This window comes from Callithrix jacchus, chromosome 1, assembly GCF_049354715.1.
Source record: "Callithrix jacchus isolate 240 chromosome 1, calJac240_pri, whole genome shotgun sequence".
Taxonomy (NCBI): Eukaryota; Metazoa; Chordata; class Mammalia; order Primates; family Cebidae; genus Callithrix; species Callithrix jacchus.
The window spans coordinates 92,244,590-92,266,052 of record NC_133502.1 but is presented as its reverse complement, the minus strand read 5'-3'; the positions used below and the strand labels follow the sequence as shown (position 1 = coordinate 92,266,052).

Sequence of the window (21,463 nt, the reverse complement as noted above, 5' to 3'; positions counted from 1 at the left end):
GTTCAGGGTACATGTGAAAATTGGTTACACAGGTAAAGTCATGTCAATGGGATTTGATTCATCGCCCAGGGATTAAGCTCAATACTCAATAGTTATCTTTTCTGCTCCTCTCCCTCCTCCTAATTTCCACCCTCAAGTAGACCCCAGGGTCTGTTGTTTCCTTCTTTGTGTTCCTAAGTTGCCATCATTTAGCTCCTACTTATATGTGAGAACACACAGAATTTGGTTTTCTGTTCCTGCATTAGTTTGCTAAGGATAATATCCTCCAGCTCCATCCATGTTCCTGCAAAAGCCATGATCTCATTCCTTTTAATTTACTTTTTGCTATTCTGATTAGACAGTGGCCATGCTCCATGCTCCATATGGATATTCTTTGGAAACAAAGCATATTTGAAATGGTAGGATTGGGTCTAGTAAAAGAGAACAGAAAGAATGGTTAACAGGGTCTCCTCCAGTACAGATGGCTAAAGAACATAAATAGGGAAGTGTGATGAGTGACCTCCATTTAATTGGGTGCCCAAGCTGTTGGCTGCTCCAGCCTGGGTTGCCATCCTGACTGATCCCCTGGCTCAGAAATGGATATGGTGGTATCAGGGATGCAAAACCAATATCCGAATATTGCAGCAGAGACTGCTCCCATTGCAGAAAGCAATCCAGATTCAAGTTAACAACTCAGTTTCAAAAAATCCTTCCTTCCTTATAAAAGGCATTTAACATCACTCTTTCCCCTTGTAATATGGAATTAGCTTTTGGAACTCAACCGGAAAATGTATCAATTCAGAGTGAGATTGAAAAGGCCACCCCTGCTAACCACCGGAGGCTGGGCTGATACAGGGTACCAGGTTAACTTAATTAAGGTCGATAATGATTACTTCCTTGTCACTTTTTACATGCATCCTTGCTCTGCAGTAGGGGTCATAAGAAGTAAGATACATGCAAGGTGAATCTCTAGAAGTCAGTTTCTCCAAGAAGTATTCTCAGACCACACATGTCTACTACAGTCCCCACATATGCTGCCTATCTCCCCATGTTCACCCCCATTGTTGAAATTGCTCCCTCACTGTAACTGTTCACTCATCTGTCTCCACCATAAAGCTCAGGCTCCTATAAAGTCAGGACCAGAGCTGACTGTTTTATTTCCAGGCCTAGTACAGTGCCCCATGTGCTTATGGAATGATTTTAGTGCCTAGAGGTGGGTGTGGTGATGGGAACTGGTGGCCACCTGTTATGAGGCCTGTCTTTCTTTTCGTTATGCTTTCTCTCTCAGCCCCTCCGTGACTGCGTTCACCTCAATCTTTCTACTTACATAGAGACAAACAATAATATGCTATATAAAGGGTGTACTTGTATTATCCCATATGCGTTGTTATTCTACAACAACAGTAGATGAGGTTTTTTGTTTGTCAGTCTGTCTGTTTGTTTTTGAGACAGTCTTGCTCTGTTGTCCAGGCTGGAGTGCAGCAGTGTGATCTTGGCTCACTGCAATTTCTGCCTCCCAGTTTCAAGTGATTCTCCTGCCTCAGCCTTCCTAGCTGGGACTACAGGTACCCGCCACCATGCCCAGCCAATTTTTGTATTTTTAGTAAAAGCAGGGTTTTACCATATTGGCCAGGCTGGTCTCGAACTCCTGACCTTGTGATCTGCCCGCCTTGACCTCCCAAAGTGCTGGGATTATAGGTGTGAGCCACCGAGCACAGCCTGATGAGGTTTAAAGATTAAATGCCATGTTGTAAAATTTATAAATCTCTGGAATGGGAGAATCAGGAACAATGACAACATTCGGGGCTTCCCAGAAGGTAACAACTATGGGGATTTTCGCCGGCATCTGAGAGAAGCACAGCACAGATGGTTTGCCTTTCATTGGTCCATTCTTGCCCAGAAGGTGACACTAACTGAAACAAAGAAGCCTCATACGAGAAGAACATGGGGTCACAGCAGCTTTTGGGGTGGCCCTGGGTCCTTGATCTTGTCTCTCTCTGGCTCATTCTGTATTGCTCATCTTGTTACTTCACAATCCAGGGCTTGTGACATTTTTCTTCTCTGGAGTGGAAATGACAGAGCTGCAGAACACTAGCTTCTGATTGAAACTGGGCTCACACACAAAAAAAGAAAAGGAAAAGAAACTGGGCTCACCCGTATCTTCCCATCAGCTAAATAAGTTTTCAGAAGTACAGAAGAACTCGTTGGGGAAGGGTACCCAGGACAATGACAGTGTTTTTGATGGTAATGTCTGCAGAAGTAAGGCAGGATTCCTCTGTGCCTGAAAAGATGGCACCACTTGAGTAGATAGCATACTCGTGGCAGAATCTTCATTAAGATGTCAAAGTAAGCTGTAGAAAATAAACTCTAGAAAACAGGTCTAATGCAAGAAAATATATATCCAGTTTTACAGAGCAAGAGCTGTGATCATGGTGACATTCAACAACTGCATTAGTTGGCTAAGAGGGTAAAAATATACTTGATCTCTTAGAGCACATAAATAGCTTGGATACTCTCAGCTTATATGCCAGCTGTGTCATGGTCTTTTCTCTTTTCTAGCCCCTCCTCTTCCTTCCTTCCTTCTTGTCTCTCTCCTCCTCTCTTCCCTTCCCTTTCTCCTTTCTCTTTCTCCTTTCTGACCCTCATTTCTCTTCTCTGTCTTCTGGAACCTTCCCTTTCTCTTCCCCTTTAGGTGCTCAGTGCCTCTTTGATACAACGAACATTTGCGGAGCTCCTTCTTGTGCCAGTGACTGAACAAAGAGCTGGGATGTCAAGATCAATCAGTTGTATTTTCTGCCTAGTGCCAAGGCATGGCTTGATGGGTTTTGATCAGGCCCTCCCTGGACTCCCAGTTCTTACCTCCTGGAACATGCTTTACTCACCAGCCTTGGTGTTCTTATTCTGCAATATGGGTAACTGGAATTTTTTTCAATCTTATGGAAATTATTCTCAGAAACATTTGCTTCTTTTTTTTTTTTTTTTTTTTTTTTGAGACAGAGTTTTGCTCGTGTTGCCCAAGCTGGAGTGCAATGGTGCAAGTTTGGCTTACCGCAACCTCTGCCCCCTCTCCTGGTTCAAGTGATTCTCCTGCCTCAGCCTCCCAAGTAGCTGGGATTACAAGCATGCACCACCATGCTCAGTTAATTTTGTATTTTCATTAGAGATGGGGTTTCACCATGTTGACCAGGCTGGTCTCAAACTCCTGACTTCAGTTGCTCTACCTGCCTCGGCTTCCCAAAGTGCTGGGATTATAGACGTGAGCCATGGAGCCTGGCCCATTTGGTATATATATATATATATATATATATATATATATATATATATATATATTTTTAATGACGCTACAGCATAAAATCTAAGGATAAATAATGTACTTACTGGGCAACTATTGTTTCAAGTCAAATCCCCTGATTACTCCTCCAAAAGTTCTTTTCTTAATAAATCTCCAGCCTTTTCCCCTTCTTGTGAGAACTTCTGGAGCTACCATTGTTCCTGCTCTTGGGTTGCTCACAACCTAGGGGAGTCACAGTGGGATTACTTGCTTTAAAATTCTTTAATCACTCTGCAAGTTGTTAGGAACAGCTGACACATCTGATTTGGAAACTCCCACTTCAGCGGGCTGTTGTGTCTCAGCAAACAGGGGCGGGTGGAGCAAAAAAAAAAAGAAGCCAAAAACTCTCAGGGCACTTACTACGATTGAGTACAAGAGAGACTCATCAGTTAACACAGGTACTGGCAAGTGCACCTCATCATGCCTCCATTTCTAGACAGATCAAAAGCAGTGTGCCTTGTCAATAAATACTGAGTTTCTGCAGCAGCCTGACTGAGATCAGCTAACCTTTAGGCCAACAGTGCAACTCTTCCTTGCTGAAGCTTTTGGCAAAGTGTGTTGAGCTTCACGCCAGGGATTAGGTTAACTCTTGCAAAACTGGTTCACCAGGAACAATGACTCAGTGTTTTTTTTAGTATCTGGCATATTGTGTGGAGCAGCTATAAATATATTTACAAGCTGGAGTTTCAAGGGAGGGTTGTATTAGCTTGCTGAAAAACAAGCCAACTGAGTTACGAGTTTTCACGCAGCCAGCATGCTGTGTTTTTGGCTTTGCCTGTTGTAATTTTTAAAAATTGATTTATTTTCTATTTATATTTATTTATTTTCAGATGGGGTCCTACTCTGTTACCCAGGCTGGAGTGCAGTGGTGCCATCTTGGCTCACTGCAGTCTCTACCTCTCAGGTTCAAGTGATTCTTCTGCTTCAGCTTCCCGAGTAGCTGGGATTACAGGTATGTGCCATCACACCTGGCTAATTTTTGTATTTTTAGTAGAGACAGGGTTTCACTATATTGGCCAGGCTGGTCTTGAACTCCTTACCTCAAGTGATCCACCTATACTGCTGGGATGATAGGCATGAACCACCGCACCCAGCCTGCTGGTTTTAATTTTATTGTTCTCCTCAAGGACTTTGAGCATATTATCTTCTCTTTATTAACTCATCTCCACCCTTTTTTTGTGTGTGTGTGGGTGTGTGCATGTGGGTGTGTATTTTCTGATCTCCCTACAGGGGCCAGAGAGTCTCAAGCAGGTATGTCCATGTTATTAACATACTGTCTGCTTATTAACTAACTGCACCAGTGATGAAAGCCAACTGACAAACAAGGGATGCTCTTATCCCTCCTTTGCAAGCAATGAATCTGAAAGCCAGGAAAAGTTTTCTTTTCAACAGGAAGTGTTTTGGAGTCCAAACAACTCTGCATTTAGACAGTGCAGCTTTTAGTTCCAGATCTTGGCAATGGGGCAGGCAGAGGGAGTGGCAACTACAGACTTTGCCGTAGGGCTGTGTTTTCTATGCAGTGTGTGTGCTCTGAGGAGCTAGTGACAAGAGGGAGGTTACAAAAGCATTTACTGAAAGAAGGATTTCTAATAGAGGAGCTTTTTAAAATATTAAATATGCTAATGTGCCTAGGACATGGTCAACAAAGAATTATAATACATGTCATTATTCATATTTATCAAGGAAACCACGTCACCGGCAGCCCTTCTCTATGTCTGGCATCCTGAGAAACACACTGTCGTGGTGCCTGAGGGTCTGGGGAAAGAAGAATAGAATGAATGGGGCATCTCAGAATCGGGAACTCCCCCAGTCGCAGTTCATTTTGATGTTGGTCAATGGATAAATTTCCAGTCTTTACCATGGCGGTTGGATTGGGGAGAGTAGCTCAAATTGGGAATGGCTTGTTGAAGATCCAGGGCTTCTGAAATTCTCCCAGTTCCTTTTTACTTCTTTATGCTAGCTTGTCTACTTTGAAAAATCAGTGTCATCCGTTTGATTGCAGAGCTGAATCTTTTTACACAGTGAGGGGTTGTAATCACATTATTTATAACCTGCTTGTCCAACTTTTTAGAGGTGCAAGTCATATAAAGTATTGTAACCTAAGCACTTATTCACGCTGGTCCTTTACACACTTCCCTTTCTTTTTTTTTCTTTCCTTTATTTTTTTGTACACTTCCCTTTCTTATCTGCAAGTTTCTTTCTCTGGTTTCTCCTCATTCCATTACCGCCCATGAGTTTAAAACTGTCTTCTCACTTCCCGGCTTCATCTGTTTGGTCTCTGCTCTCCAGGACTCCGCCTTGGAAATCTGACTCACACTTCTATACGTCCCTGGGGCTCAGATTCTCAGCTCTGCCTAGCCTCAGAATCACCCAGCTCCAAGCAAATCCTGTAGACTCTACTCAGTCCTTTGACTCAAGGAAATCTCCACTTCTAAACGGCTCTCCAGTTGATTCTGATGCCAGTCCAGGGCTGAGTACCACTGCCCTAGCTTCTAGACACACAGTCCCCTCTCCTTTTTCATGGAGCCCCTCCTGGGTCATGATTCCATTTCCCCGATTTCTGCACTCAGAAGGGATAAAAATGGAAGTGTATGTCAAGTTGCTACTATGTCCCAGGTGCTTTAAATATGTTATTTTATTTAATCTTCACAACAGTCTTATGAAGTCTGTATTATAATTTTTATTTTAAGAATGAGGAAAGCAATGGCTGGGCACAGTGGCTCATGCCTGTAATCCCAGCACTTTGGGAGGCCAAGGTGGGTAGATCACCTGAGCCCGGGAGTTCAAGACCAGCCTGGGCAACATGGCATAACCCCGTCTCTACAAACAATACAAAAATTAGCCAGTCTCATAACCTGATCTATAACTAAATAAATAGATAAAAATTTAAAAAAATAAATTGATTTAAAAAAGAAAAGAATGAGGAAAATAAGATTTAGAAAGCCCGTATCATCTTCCCAAAGATACACAATTAAGAAATGGTGGCCGAGTATGGTGGCTCATGCCTGTAATCCCAGAACTTTGGAGGGCAAGGCAGGTGGATCATCTGAGGTTGGGAGTTCAAGTCCAGCCTGACCAACATGTAGAAACCCTGTCTCTACTAAAAATACAAAATTAGCTGGATGTGGTGGCGCATGCCTGTAATCCCAGCTACTCGGGAGGCTGAGGCAGGAGAACTGCTTGAACCCAGGAGGGAAAGGTTGTGATGAGCCGAGATAGTGCCATTACACTCCAGCCTGGGTAACAAGAGTTAAACTCTGTCTCAAAAAAGTAAAGAAAGAAAAAAAATTAATGGCTGAGCAAGGGTCCTGACTCAGATCTGTCAGCATCTATAGCTTTTGCTACTTAAAAGAGTATGGTCCCTGGACCAGCAGAATCAACGTGACCAGGGATCTTTGTAAAAATGCACATACGTGGGTGCCATCTAAGACCTACTGAATTAGTTTCTTTGGGTGTAGGGTCCAGGAATATGTATTTTAGCAAGGCCTCCAAATGTTTCTGATGTATCCCGAAGTTTAAGAAGCATGGAGAACCATGTCTTTCACTACTATATAACCTTGTCTTTCTTTGTTTCTTTATTTTGAAGAATTGCCTTATTTCTTTACCAGAAGTCCCACTATCAGCTCACTGTGCAGTCTTACTCATATCTTCCTCAGCCAGCAGTTTTATTACACACACCCTTCTCATTTCCTCGCATTGCTCACGGTATCTGACTGAGTGCAGGAATACAGCCTGGCTTTGGGTTTTGCACTGTCTTGCCTCAGTCTCTTAATTTCTTCCCATGCACATTTAAAGATATTGAAAACACTGATTTCCAAACCCCTTCTTTGAATCTGACAGTGAAGGTGAGTGTGTGTGCACATGCTCGCACGTGCCAGTGCACACACCACCCACACATGTACATACAGAGTTAAATTTGATCATACTTGCTTCATGAATTGATATATACTACAACTGAGAAAACCTTACTGGCATTCTACTTCAAGCTTGAATTCCCAGACAGAAAAACAAACAAGCAAACAAACAACCCCTCCTTACACAAAAATATCTAGTGGCCTTGGAAAATTCCATTGAATGTTAAACGGTATCTCTTCAAAGTGAAGCAGGGTGGGGAGATTTTGAACATGGATCTACTGATAACACTGCACCTCTTCAAAACTAGAATCTTATTCAGGGTTGGATCACGTCCAAGTCAAACCAGAGATGCTCCCATGAGGCCCCATCCTTAGTCAGAGGTTTCAGGGTGACAAAAAACTTCTGCTGACTCTCCTCTGCCTCTCTCTGTATGTGCAGAAAGTCCAGCTTTCACTGTAAAAGTTCGATTACTCTGTAAAACAGTTTGATCCTAACTTCAAAAGAATTTTTATGCTAGCTAGAATACATAAAAATGAATTTATTCCAATATCTTTAGCCCCCATAAACAATGCATAATTATTAGTGAAAGATTAGCATTTTGGAGTTCAAAGTACCTAAAGTTTTCTTGGATGGATAATGCATTGTCCTTAACTAGTGTAAGGGGAAATAGAAGATTGACAAGGAAAACTTAGAGTTCTTTACTCATTTTTCTCTAGTTATGTTTACCTTCCCAGGTTGTTTTATTGATGCCACCTCTTCACAAGGATATTTCATGAATAAATAGCAGGTTGTATCTCTGGCCATCTGTAATGGTCACGATTTTCTTTTTAATGACTTGCTCATGCGATTATATCCTAACTGGAATTGCAGTTAGTATGTTGAGATGCACTGACTCCATTTCTGTCTTTCATTCTTCTTTCTAAACATCTCATTGCATTAGCACTCCTATCCCTGAGGATTGTTCCAGTTTTATTTCTAAAAGAAGATTTACAGTTCCACTGTACAGTGACCTTGCAAGAAGTATCAGCACAGCTCAATTTCAAATTCTGCTCAAATTTCAAGTATATTCTTGGTATATTTTGCTTAGCAGTTTATTGCCTTCTCATCTCTACTGTTTTTACTGAGTAATAGCTCAGAACTCTATAAATAATGGGGAGTGACCTAATAACGGGGAGTGACTCAAAAGTCTGGTTATTTTTATTAGTAAACTATTTTAGGGGTGAACACTTCACATTTTACATTCTCATGCTCCACAGCACTGAAAATAGTCTTTTTTTTTTTTGGTTAGGTTGAAGAGAATATTTTTGAGAGGACTAGCAGAAAACAGAATTAGTAAAACAGTCCTATCAGTTTTCATGTTGAATAACTTTAGAGGGAATGATAGCATCTTTTGTTGTTGTTGTTTTGTTTTGTTTTGAGGAGTTTTACTCTTGTTGCCCAGGCTGGAGTGCAATGGTGCCATCTTGGCTCACCGCAACCTCCACCTCCTGGATTCAAATGATTCACCTGCTTCATCCCAAGTAGCTGGAATGACAGGCATGTGTCACTACGCCTGGCTAATTTTGTATTTTTAGTAGAGACGGGGTTTCTCCCTGTTGGTCAGGCTAGTCTTGAGCTCCCGACCTCAGGTGATCCACCTTCCTTGGCCTCCCAAAGTTCTAAGATTACAGATATGAGCCACTGTACCTGGCTGATAGCATTTTAATACTTAGCAATAAACAGAAAGATTTGTAAATGTTGGCAAACAGCAAGAAAAACACATTTGGAAAATTGTGCTATGCTTTAATACCGTCGCTGTATGTAATTTACTTAGCCACCCCTACCCCCAGCCCCTCAGAATGTTTAAACTGAAATTTAAAGCACAGTTGACCTTGGCTTGGATAGGCAGCCTGTATATTAACTGAGGATTTAGTTAGTATCCAGGGGCAGATCTACTTCTCAAAGTGAGATCTACATATCCCCCTTGGAAGCTTTCAGATAGATTTACTAGCCTTTTAAAATTCTTCTCTTGTTTCTTATTGGCCCTGCCTTCTCTAGCTGTAAGCCAACTTGCTGCATAGAATCCCGTGTTTTTGGATTTCTACATTTTTACCTGAACAAATAGAGGTAAATCAAAACTTAATAATATCCTTAATTTTGAAAAGCTTCAGTGCTTCATGTTAGATTTTTTTTTTTAGGAAAGATAATTTTCATTTATTTATATTTTATTTGTAGTTTAATGATTAAATGTAAGCTGTTCAATTCCTTTTTCAATATCTCACTTGTTAAACCCACACTAAACTTCAGGAATATTGAGTCAATGATCTAAATTTCCATTCAAAATTTCCACAAAGCAGAAGCATAATGTTTTTATTATCATTACAAATAAACAGACAGGGCTGGACGCAGTGGCTCATCCCTATAATCCCAGCACTTTGGGAAGCTGAGGTAGGCATATCCCTTGAGGTAAGGAATTTGAGACCAGCCTGGCCAAAATGATGAAACACTTTCTCTACTAAAAATATAAAAAATTAGCTGGATTGGTGATGTGTGCTTGTAATCCCAGTTATGTGGGAGGCTGAGGCAGGAGAATCGCTTGAACCTGGGAGGCAGAGGTTGCAGTTAGATGAGATTGTGCCACTGCACTCCACCCTGGGCAATAGAGAGAGACTTCATCTCAAAAAGCAAAAACAAAAACAACCCCCCCAAAACAAACCCCAAATAAACAGATAAATGAAAGCAATGAAAATAGGAAAATAATTTCTATACCTACTTCTGGGATGTTGTGCTGTGCTTTGTGTGGGTTCTATTTAGAACACATCTTCTAATCTTTACTATTTGAGAGCAAATAAAATAACCTTACCACATTCATCTCTTTTGCTTTGCCTCTTTCCATATGCTTCTTCCTTAGCAGTTCCCAAAACAAAGAAATTGTGCACCAGAATCCCAACTGAGACACAATAGTTTGGCTACTCAACAACCCCAGTGAGAAATCTTATACAAGAGCTTTTGTTTCAAAACCAAGTGCCAGGAAAATTTTGCTTACTCCAAGCAATGGCATGTTTTCTTTTTCTGGACAGTAAGAACCATGTAATTAAACACATTTTCCTTTGTGTTTTGGCTGTCAGGAAACTCAGAGCCAAACTTGTAGCCCAAGTTTTATGGCTATGTAAGACACTATGCCCCAGATATCTGGACTCTTCCTTTCTCTTTGATAATGATCTTCAGTCTTGGCTTTAGTTTACAAAATATGCCATTATAAAAAGTAACAGTATCTGTAGGCTGTCTGAGATTATTATGGAAAAAAGTAGGGTATAAATAAATAAGTCAATTGTTTGAAAAACAATGTATTTGTATCAGAGATAACTTTGGGAGTGGTCTTCAGGTTTCTAGTCTATTTCACTTTGGTATATATTTTATCTGAGTTTACCATGAGACAGACAAAGGTGTTCCTGGCAGGGGGTTTAACAACGTTAACAGTACTGTCTCTCTAGTGCCTTAGAGACTACAGGAGGAAAAAGAAATACAAATCATGCAAAACAAAATAAAATAAGTATTCAATAGCAACAAAAGCAACTTGATGTAGGGGTACAGGAGAAGGGATAATTCATTCTACAGGGCTTTAAAAGATAAAGAGGTTTTTTGAAGGCAAACAATGGAGAGAAGATCATTCTAAATCAAGGAGGCTGCATGAAGAAAGCATAATGTCACTGTTTTTTTTTTTTTTTTTGAGATGGGTCTGACTCTGTCACCCAAGCCATTGATTCCACACTAACCTCCCAAATAGCTGGGACTATAGGTTCACACATACCATACCCAGCTAATTTCTCTATTTTTTGTGGAAACAGGGTTTTGCCATGTTGCCTAGGCTGGTCTCAAACTATTGAGCTCAAGCGATCTGCCCACCTTGGTCTCCCAAGGTGTTGGGATTACAGGCATGAGCCATCACACCCAGCATAATGTCATTAAATTCAGTGATAAATGGGAATGTCACTACAAAGCATACGTAATAAACAATAGATTATCATTAGTATTGCTCCTTGAGAAAGACAGCTTTATGTAGAGGTAAGGTGAGTAGAATTTTTTTTTTTTTTGAGACGGAGTTTCGCTCTTGTTACCCAGGCTGGAGTGCTATGGCGCAATCTTGGTTCACGGCAACCCCCGCCTCCTGGGATCAGGCAATTCTCCTGCCTCAGCCTCCTGAGTAGTTGGGATTACAGGCACGTGCCACTATGCCCAGCTAATTTTTTGTCTTTTTAGTAGAGACGGGGTTTCACCACGTTGACCAGGATGGTCTCGATCTCTTGACCTCGTGATCCACCCACCTCGGCCTCCCAAAGTGCCGGGATTACAGGCGAGAGCCACCGCGCCCAGCCGTGAGTAGAATTTTTTAAAGGGAACTTCCAGGTAATTTCACACCACTGATCCTTCTCGAATGCATTACAACGTAAAAATGTAGTTCCCCTTTTTTTTCTTTTCTTTCTTTCTTTTTTTTTGAGACAGAGTCTCACTTTGTCACCCAGGCTGGAGTGCAGTAGTGCAATCTCGGCTCACTGCAAACTCTGCTGCCTGGGTTCAAGTGATGTTCCTGCCTCAGCCTCATGAGTAGTTGGGATTACAGGCATGCACCACCACACCTGGCTGAATTTTGTATTTTTAGTAGAGACAAGGTTTTACCATGTTGGCCAGGCTGATCTGAACCCCAGACCTCAAGTGATCTGCCTGCCTTGACCTCCCAAAGTGCTGGGATTACAGGCATGAGCCACCGTGCCCGGCCATTTTTCTTGTTAAAGGGGTATCATTAAGACTTCTCTTATTCCTATCACTCATCATGGGGGCTGTGTCTTAAATGACAACCATAATGAAGAGAGGAAGGAAAGAGGAAAGGAGATGACAATACAAGAAGAAAAGGGAAGGAAAAGCCAATGACAGAGATTAATTGGATTTTCCTACAAAGAAAGGTCATTAGGATAAAAAGCATATAGAATTTTGCAAGATAAAGAGTTTCTCTGGATGGGAGTTGACCAAAATAAGAGAAAGGTGAAGAGACTATAACGTATGGAGGCTTCTCCTGGGAAAAGTTGTCAATGGAGAAGTTAGTGGGTCATGTAGTGATGCTGTGGGGATAGACTTGGTGCTGAGATGAGGAGCCATTGCCATTCAGCCATCAAGCATAATGATGTGTGTTGTGTAGGAACAGGGCAGTGAGTGTGGAGTGGATGGGGCGTAGATGGAGAAGTGGGTGGATTCATCATGCACCATGAGGCTTGCCAGTATTGATGTCAGACTTCCTCCGACCGTACCACCGCCCTGGACCATTTGACTTTGGTAGCTATTTTACAGCAGCAAGAAGAGCTGCATGAGCAGAACCTGGGGGATATTTCACAAACAGCAACTGCAGCCAGTTCTCCTGGATGTGTGCTTTTGGAAACAGTTTACACAAGGGCTGATTTCAACATGCACTAATATATACAGTTTAGCTGGCATTTTATGTGGAAACTTTAATAAAATGGTTCTCTGAATTACCATTTGACCCAGCAATCCCATTACTGGGTATATACCCAAAGGATTATAAATCAATCCACTATAAAGACACATGCATACATATGTTTATAGCAGCACTGTTCACAATAGCAAAGACTTGGAACCAACCCATATGGCCATCAATGATAGACTGGATAAAGAAAATGTGGTACATATATACCATGGAATATTATGCAACCATAAAAAAGGATGATTTTATGTCTTTTGCAGGGACATGGATGAAGCCGGAAGCCATCATTCTCAGCAAACTAACACAGGAACAGAAAACCAAACACTGCATGTTCTTACTCATAAGTGGGAGTCAAACAACGAGAACACATGGACACATGGAAGGGATCATCACACACCAGGGCCTGTTGGGTGGTGGGGGCCTAGGGGAGGGACAGCACTGGGAGAAATACCTAATGTAGATGACGAGTTGATGGGTGCAGCAAACAACCGTGGCATGTGTATACCTATGCAACAAACCTGCATATTCTGCACATGTATCCCAGAACTTAAAGTATAATAAAATGGTTCTAATTGGTGCTTAATTTACATAGATTAGAGAGTTCTACAGGCCCACACAGTAGAGCTTGGGGATTTTGTGTTATTTGTTGGAGATGCCAGTTTGATTCAGATAAAGAACCAATTTTAGGGAATCCTGCTGAAGTTTGCCTGACACAAATGAAGGAATTGTCACTTGCATTTCTTTTACTCACTCTTCTAGTGGCTTGAACTAGCTTTCTATCTCTTCCATGAGATTTTGGACAAGATGAATTTCTGTGTCAGCATCTAGTAGGAGAGCTTTGATTTTCTAGTTCTGTCCTATGTGGGTGTTTATGTAGCTCAGATTCCCCCGCAGTTTAGGTCAGAGAAGCTACTAGCCTTGGTGCAAAGTTTTCAAAAATGCTCTTATTCAGAGAGATGAATAAGGAAAAGCTCACTCCCTTACATGTGAAGCTTGCTTAATGAGAAGCGTGAGATGGATCTCATTTGTCACTTATCCTTGTAGTTGGGTACTGTTGTGCAGTCTGTGCACTGTCCAGCTATTTGCAGTGCCCCTGAACAGGATCATCTGGTCATCTTGCTGGGAGAGACTGTGAGTTCCTGCCATGTCAGTTGGTATGCCATGAGAAAACTCAAGCTCTAGGCAGATCATTGCACCTGTCCTACTTTTTCACCTGCTCTTACAATCTTCGTGAGGGTAACTAGAGTCCAAGTAACTAAACGTAATTCAATGTGGTGAATGATATGATTGCTACACAGGTGTTATCTATGAAGGCTTTCAAAATGTAAAGAGGAAACAACTCATTCTTCCTGGTGGTGATGGTTGCATCAATTGGTGGAGTCTATTGCCTCTCTCCCACTACCAAGGGACATTTGGCAAAGTCTGGAGTGTGTCAACTGTAAGGTGGTGGTGCTACTGGCATCTAGTGGGTAGAAGCCAGGGAAGCTGCTAAATATCTTATAATGCACAGGACAGCCCCCCCACAACAAATTATCTGGACCTCGATATCAGTAGTGCTGCCATTGAGAAATCTGGTTATATAACAAATAACTTTAAAAAATCCCAGCTGTTTTACCCAACAAATAATTATTTATTCCTCATGCTGTATGTCCAGCATTGGTTGGGAACATAGCCCTGTTTGTCCTAGTATGTTCAAGAAGTCCGTTGATGAAAGATGCATTTTCATATGGGCTTCTACTGCCACTATGATGGGGGAAGGAAATTTGGTGGATTGTACCCTTAATTTTAAAATCTTAAAGCTTCTGCCCAGAGTTGACATATCTTCTTTCAAATTACATTTTATTAGCCATAATCCATCATATGACCATGCCTGAATTCAGAGGGAGTAAGTGGAGACTACATTTTAATTTTTTTTTTTTTTTGAGACAGAGCCTCACTGTCTTGCCCAGGCTGGAGTGTAGCGGCACCATCTTGGCTCACTGAAACCTCTGCTTCCCAGGTTCAACCAATTCTCCTGCCTTAGCTTCCCAAATAGCTGGGATTACAGGAATACACCACCATGCCTGGCTAGGGTTTTTTGTATTTTTAGTGAAGATGGGGTGTCATCAGGTTGGCCAGGCTGGTCTCAAACTCCTAGCTCAAGTGATCTACCCTCCTCAGCCTCCCAAAATGCTGGGATTACAGGTGTAAGCCATTGTGCTCGGCAAGAGTACATTTTTATCTTGTACCCAGAAAGAGGAGAGAATGAGAATAATCATGAACTACCCTCATGACTATCATGCTGATGGTAATGGTGGTTGTGGGATGGTGTGAGAATTTAAAGAAGGCTTAAGTGTTAAACAACTCAGTGGACCCTGTAAAGAAAAAAAGAGAGAGAAAATTTAAAGAAGGCTTCACTTCTGTCACTTTATTTACTTACTGCTGTATAACAAACTGCTCAAAACTTAGGGGATGAAGAAAACAAAAGTCATTTAATTTGCTTATGAAGTTGCATGAGCATGGCTAGGGCTGTGTAGAAACAGCTCCTCTCTATGCCATGGGGCATCATCTGGGACAGCTCAAAAACTGGGAGTGACTCAAAGGCTGGGGGCTGTAATCAACTGAATGCTTGCTCACTCCCATGCCCTCATGTTAGGCAGTGGATGCTGGCCATAGACAGAGACCTCAGCTGTGACTGTCAGCTTGACCACCCACTCCCAGCCTCTACATGGGGCTACTTGGCTCCCTTACAGCATGGTGGCTGGGTTCCAAGGCAGAAAGTAAATGCTGCCAGTTTCTTAAAGTCTGTCTGCAAACTGGTACAGAATTCTTTCTACCATATTCTATTCATCAAGGAGTTATAGAGGCCAACTTTAAGGGAAGAAAAATAGACCCCATGTTTCAATAGCAAGAAGGTCAAAAAATGTGGGGGCCAGATAACTGCTTCCCAGGCAGGTGACAGGACAGAAAAGCAGGATTTCTTTAGGTGGAGTTTGGGGAATGAGCATTTTGCATGAGTCAAGGCATGGAAACATCAGAGCTGAATTCGTATAAATTCTCTAGCTGGCCTCATAGCTGCTACTCCTAGTGCTGACATCAACTTATAAACTTGCTAGAGGCTCAGTGTGGGGAAACAAAACCTCATGAAATGTTTTGATCCAATTAGAAAGTGTCTATTGAATGAATACATTGTATTTCACAAATGTGAACTATTAATACGATCTGGGTTTGTTCTGATTTAATTGTCTAAAATTATACTTAATTCATTCTCTTGCCAACAAATGAAATTATTGAAAAATTAGAAATATCACCACCAATTTTCTCCTGTTAAATGTATATTTTTTTAATGAAAGCTTAGTTTATCTTGGTTTGAGATTTAGTACACTGTGACATTCACTCTGTACTAAATTGGATTCATTTGCCTTTGAACCTCATGGTTCAGTTTAGACTTCAAAGCATGTGGGACTTGACCTGAGACACGTTTTCAACAATCAGGTGTAGTTTATAAGGTTACAGGTTGAGGAATAGCATAAATGGGTCATCCTTTTTCTGATTTTGAGGGGAGAAAGACTACTAATACCCATGTATGTTCTGTCTTTCTTGAGTCAATTCTAACAGCATTGGCTGTATATTATAACGCCATACAATTTTACAGCCAAGAACAACTTTAAAGGTCATTTAGGTGGAACTTCTTCATTTTGCAGATGAGGAAACTGAGAATCAGAGACAAAGTGACCTCATGGCATTACAACTTACTATATCAAAAGAGGAAGCGAAGCTGGTGCAAATTGAGTGACCCACTGATGAACTGCAAGGTACCCTCTTTCCCCTGTGTTAGGGCTGAGGGAGAAGCAGCTTCTTAGCTTCTGCCATGCTGACTTCTCTTGTGATCTCTGTCCCAGCCCTTGGCTTCATCTCCTCCTTGTCCCCAGGCCCACACCATTCCATCTGCCTCCTGATTATTCACTGACAGCTGCCTTTCCCCTCGCCCTTTGTTCTCAGTTAAAAAAAAAAAAAAAAAAAAAAAAAAACAGGGAGAAGCTTGGATTCAAATGATAGCATTTGAATTCAGCTCATGAAAAATTCTATAACAAGTGTATTTGACCGTTTGATCTCTGGCTTCTCCCACACACTTGCCCTTTATACTCTGACAGCCATAAGCTTCATTTCCTTGAAGCAGATTGCAATTTCAATGGAAAGGAAATAATTGTGTAGCTTTCAAGCTGAGTTCAGTTCTAAAAAGGACTGAGTGAAGCTCAATTCTGGGCTACTGTAGAATCTTAGTCACTGAATCAGGCAGTAAAAGATCTCTTTCCAGGCTTCATGGTTATGATCTTGAAAAACACCGCACCTAGGTTCAAATTCCAGCCATACCATTTCCTACCTGTGTGATTTTGGCAAATATGCTTAAAACTCTCTAGACTCAGTTTCCTTCTTTTTTTTTTTTTTTTGATGGAGTCTGGCTCTGTTTCTAGGTTGGAGTGCAGTGGCATGATCTTGGCTCACTGCAACCTCCACCTCCCGGGTTCAAGCAATTCTCCTGCCTCAGCCTCCCAAGTAGCTGAGATTATAGGCATGTGCCACCAGGCTCAGCTAATTTTTGCTTTTTTTTTTTTTTTTGTAGAGACAGGGTTTCACCCTGTTGGCCAGGATGGTTTTGATCTCTTGACCTCCCAAAATGCTGGGATTACAGGTGTGAGCCACCATGCCCAGACTCAGTTTCCTTTTCTATAAAATGGGAACACTAATTCTCACCTTGAAAGGTTGTTCAGTCATTCAACACATATTTGTTGGGTGCCTCCTGTGTGTCAAACTGTTTCAGTCCACAGTCCAGTGAGGAAGACAGACATGAATCCAAGTGTCACCGAAAAGATGTAACATTGCACCTGTGGTGAGTCATAAAGGAGAGGTATATGAGAAAGTGTGTGAGCGTATACAATAGGCAAGGTCATTATAGAATTTGTTGTTGCAAACGGGACATTTTTAAAAGTGAAAGAGGGTGCTGTTAATTATGCTGGAACAACAAGCATAAGTCGGGACTTCCTGGGTAATATTTCTTCCCTACCCCAGTTTTACCCACCCTTACAGTAAGAGGGAAGGTTGGGAAAGGCTTCCCTGGGGAAGGGAAGAAGAAACTGAGATCTACGGAGTGAGTGAGGATCCCTAGGCAAAAAGAGGAAGAGTGAGTATTTTAGGCCGAGAGAGCAAACAGCAGTGCAAGATGCTAAGGCAGGGCGGGGCACGGAGCCTGCAGAGGGCAGAGGGAAGATCAGTGTGATGAAGATGGAGGCATGTGTGGCTTTGAACATAGGGCCCTTGCTTACTGGTTTGCCCTGTAGGTGTTAAGAAATGTAGGCTATATCAAAGTGAATTTAAAGTAGAGGTAGCCGGGCATGGTGGCTCATGCTTGTAATCCCGGCATTTTGGGGGGCCGAGGTGGGTGGATCACATGAGGTCAGGAGCTCGAGACCAGTCAGGCCAATATGGTGAAACCCTGTCTCTACTAAAAATACAGAAATTAGCTAGGCCTGGTGGTGGGTGCTTGTAAGCCCAGCTACTCAGGAGACTGAGGTAGGAAAATCATTTGAACCCAGGAGGCAGAGGTTGCAGTGAACTGAGATTGCACCATTGTACTCCAGCTTGGGTGACACAGTCAGACTCTGTCTCAAAAAAAAAAAAAAAAAAAAAAAAGGCCAGACGTGGTGGCTCATGCCTGTAATCCCAGCACTTTGAGAGGCTAAGGTGGGCGGATCACTTGAGGTGAGGAATTTGAGACCAGATTGGACAACATGGTGAAACCCCATCTCTACTAAAAATACAAAGAAATTAGCTGGCATGGTGGTGCATGCCTGTAATCCCAGTTACTCGAGAGGCTGAAGCATGAGAGTCGTGCTTTAACCTGGGAGGTGGAGGTTGCAGTGAGATGAGATCGCACCACTGCACTCCAGCCTGGGTAACAGAGCGAGACTCTGTCTCAATAAATAAGTAAGTAAGTAAGTAAGTAAGAGGAATTGCAAGACCAGACTTGCGGCTTTAAAGACCAGTCTGGCTGCAAGGTAGAATGGAATAGCATTGAGTAGTAGTTCTGGCCTTGGCCTTCCAAAGGCAACTTTTAAACAATATCAAAGCCTGGGTGTCACCCACAGAAATCCTGATTTAATTAGTTTAGGTTGGCTCCCTAGGTTATAAAGTGTGCCAGGATTGAGATTCACTGTAGAAGAGGTGTGAATATGGGAAAGAATAATTGACAAGGCCATGGCAGTAGCCCAGGTAAGAAGTGATGGAATAGGTTCATGGCAGTAGGTTTCTAATGCAGTGGTTCTCAGACTGCAGTGGATTTCAGAATCCCCTGGAAGCTTATTTATTTATTAGAGATAGTCTCACACTGTTGCCCAGGCTAGAGTTCAGTGTTACAATCATAGCTCACTGCAGCCTTAATCAGCTTTCATCTCCTAGGCTCATGCAGTCCTGCCACTTCAGCTTCCTGAGTAGCTGGGAGCTATAGGCATGCACCACCATGGCTATTTTTTGTTCGTTTGTTTTTTTAATAGATACAGGATCTCTGTTGCTCAGGCTTGTCTCAAATTCCTGGGATAAAGCAATCCTCTCTCCTTGGCCTCCCAAAGTGCTGGGATTATAGGTGTGAGCCACTGCACCTGGCCATGGAAACATTTCTTTTTTTGAGATGGAGTCTCCCTCTGTTGCCCAGGCTGGTGTGCAGTGGCACTGTCTCAGCTCACTGCCACCTCCATCTCCCAGGTTCAAGCGATTCTCCTGCCTCAACCTCCTGAGTAGCCAGGATTACAGGCCCACGCCACCAAGTCCAGCTAATTTTTTGTATTTTTAGTAGAGACAGGGTTTCACCATGTTGGCCAACCTGGTCTTGAACTCCTGACCTCGTGATCCGCCCTTGATTTAGTAGTTTTGGGTGGGGCCTGAGAATTTGCATTTCTGATAAATTACCTAGAGGTGCTAGTTGCTAGTTTAGAGATCACACTTGGCATCTACTGAGTAGTAGTCAGGGATGCTGCTGAATATCAAACAGCCTTTTTGCTAATCACTGATCGAGGAAAAAAAGCATCAGATGTGGTGGATAACACATCAACAAGATTTGGTAGTAGATTGTCTATGGTGCTAGGGCTAAAGGACAACTCCAGGATTCTTACCGTTTTCTGAATTTTTCAACTAAATGACGAGTGGCACTATTCATTGACATTCAGGAGACAGTCATTCAGACCTGCAGATGGTGAAATTAAAGTTGCACATGTATTTGAGGCTTACGTTTGAAATAACTAAGTGGATATATCAAGCAGGGACACACGTGGAACTTGGGAGGGAAAATCATTACAGGTATAATCTTGGGGATCATTAAACCCAGGGACTTATCAATGGCATCAGTCAGTTCTCTTTTCTTTTACTCTTATGTTTGGTGTCAGAACTCTGACCTCTTTTTCTTGGTCCTACCCAGGGGTCGTGATCTTTCAGCCTCAGCACCTTGCTGCGAGCTCTCCTTGGGAGGCTGCCTCTCCCTCCTCCTTCAGCTTTTACCTCCTGCTCCTCCTTTGGGTCATGTGCGGCATTAGCAAGCAGGCACGTGTGTTTCCTTCTGAAGCACAAATAAGAGCTACGATTATGTATCGTGGGATTATTTGCTAAATGGCCATCTATCCTGCCAGATTCTAAGTTGCCTGCAGTGACTGGAGAACCCACTGTTGCATCCCCACGGATCAGCTCAATGTCTTAGACTTATTGAACCGTCAAAGACAACTGTTAAATGTCCAGTGGGTCAGTTAGGGAGATGGTGGTTGTTAAAACTGTGATGAGTTCTTAGGAAGAGGGAGAAGCAGTTACCTTTGTGAAACAGTTGCTGATATTTATTTAGTAATGATATTTAATTTCTTGGGACAGTGGGTGTGTGAACCAGCAACAGCGCCATCTGGTGGAAGCAAGCGATGCAACAACTATTATCTTGAGGTCTAGGTTCAGGGTTGTTAAAATGGTATTGCTCTGGGAGAAAAGATTCATTTTTTTAAGGTTAAAAATATGGGTAAAATTTGTTAGAAAGAAGATAGAATTTCTTTTGAGACACTTAGTTGGAAAATTTGGATAATTATTGGAATTAGTGTTCAGTTTTCAAAGAAGAGAGAAACTTTCAAGTCACTGTAATTAAGAGTTTATTGAAAGAGCACATGGTATGAGGAAGTGAGAGATCTCCACCCAAAACCAGCATCTCAGAAAACAGAAACAGGCAACAATCTGGTGGAATGTGGTGGCTCATACCTACAATCCCAGCACTTTGGGAGGCCATAGTGGAAGGATCGTTTGAAGCTAGGAGTTTAAGAACAGCCTGGGCAACATAGCGAGACCCCCATTTCTATGAAAAAAAAAAAAAAAAGGAAAAGAAAAGTAAAAATGGAAACAGGGAAAAGCCTAGGCTTCTTGGAAACTGGTGGGTATTTTGGGACTGACTGGCCAACCAGGATACTGCTTGTCTCTGGCTGGTTGTGTTGCAGCCTCGTTGGTGGCAGGTGCAGACGCTCAGTCAGTCACTTTCTCCTTTGTTGCTCTTCCATCAAGGGTCTCCTTCTCCTGCCCAGGCACTGTGTTACTAATACAGTGATGGGAGAGGCAGGGGCTGCATCTACGACAGCAGGGAGGCATGAGAGTACACTCATCATTTTGCTGTTTGTTTCTAAATTCTATTGTTGGGGAGAAAGATACATTCTTCCATACCCTCTTGGGATCTTCACCTGGGTCTAAGAATTAAATCACTATGAGACAGGTTAACAGGAGAAAAATATACGAGTTTTATTGATTTTTACATGTACATGGAGACCCTCAGGAGA

General features: G+C 42.2%; 1 long non-coding RNA gene across 3 annotated transcripts in view; it reads left to right on the top strand.

The window, feature by feature from the left end:
- Positions 1 to 21,055, top strand: part of LOC144581755 (uncharacterized) — a 67,333-nt gene extending 46,278 nt beyond the window's left edge. Inside the window, exons 1-3 of one of the 3 annotated variants that reach the window (XR_013532912.1) lie at positions 3,564 to 3,708; positions 4,141 to 4,262; positions 12,899 to 13,225. This is a non-coding gene — a long non-coding RNA (uncharacterized LOC144581755). Of the gene's footprint in view, positions 1 to 3,563; positions 3,709 to 4,140; positions 4,263 to 12,898 lie in introns of those variants that run through there. The other 2 variants (XR_013532921.1, XR_013532920.1) reach the window with 2 other exon arrangements.
- The last annotated feature ends 408 nt before the right edge of the window (positions 21,056 to 21,463 follow it).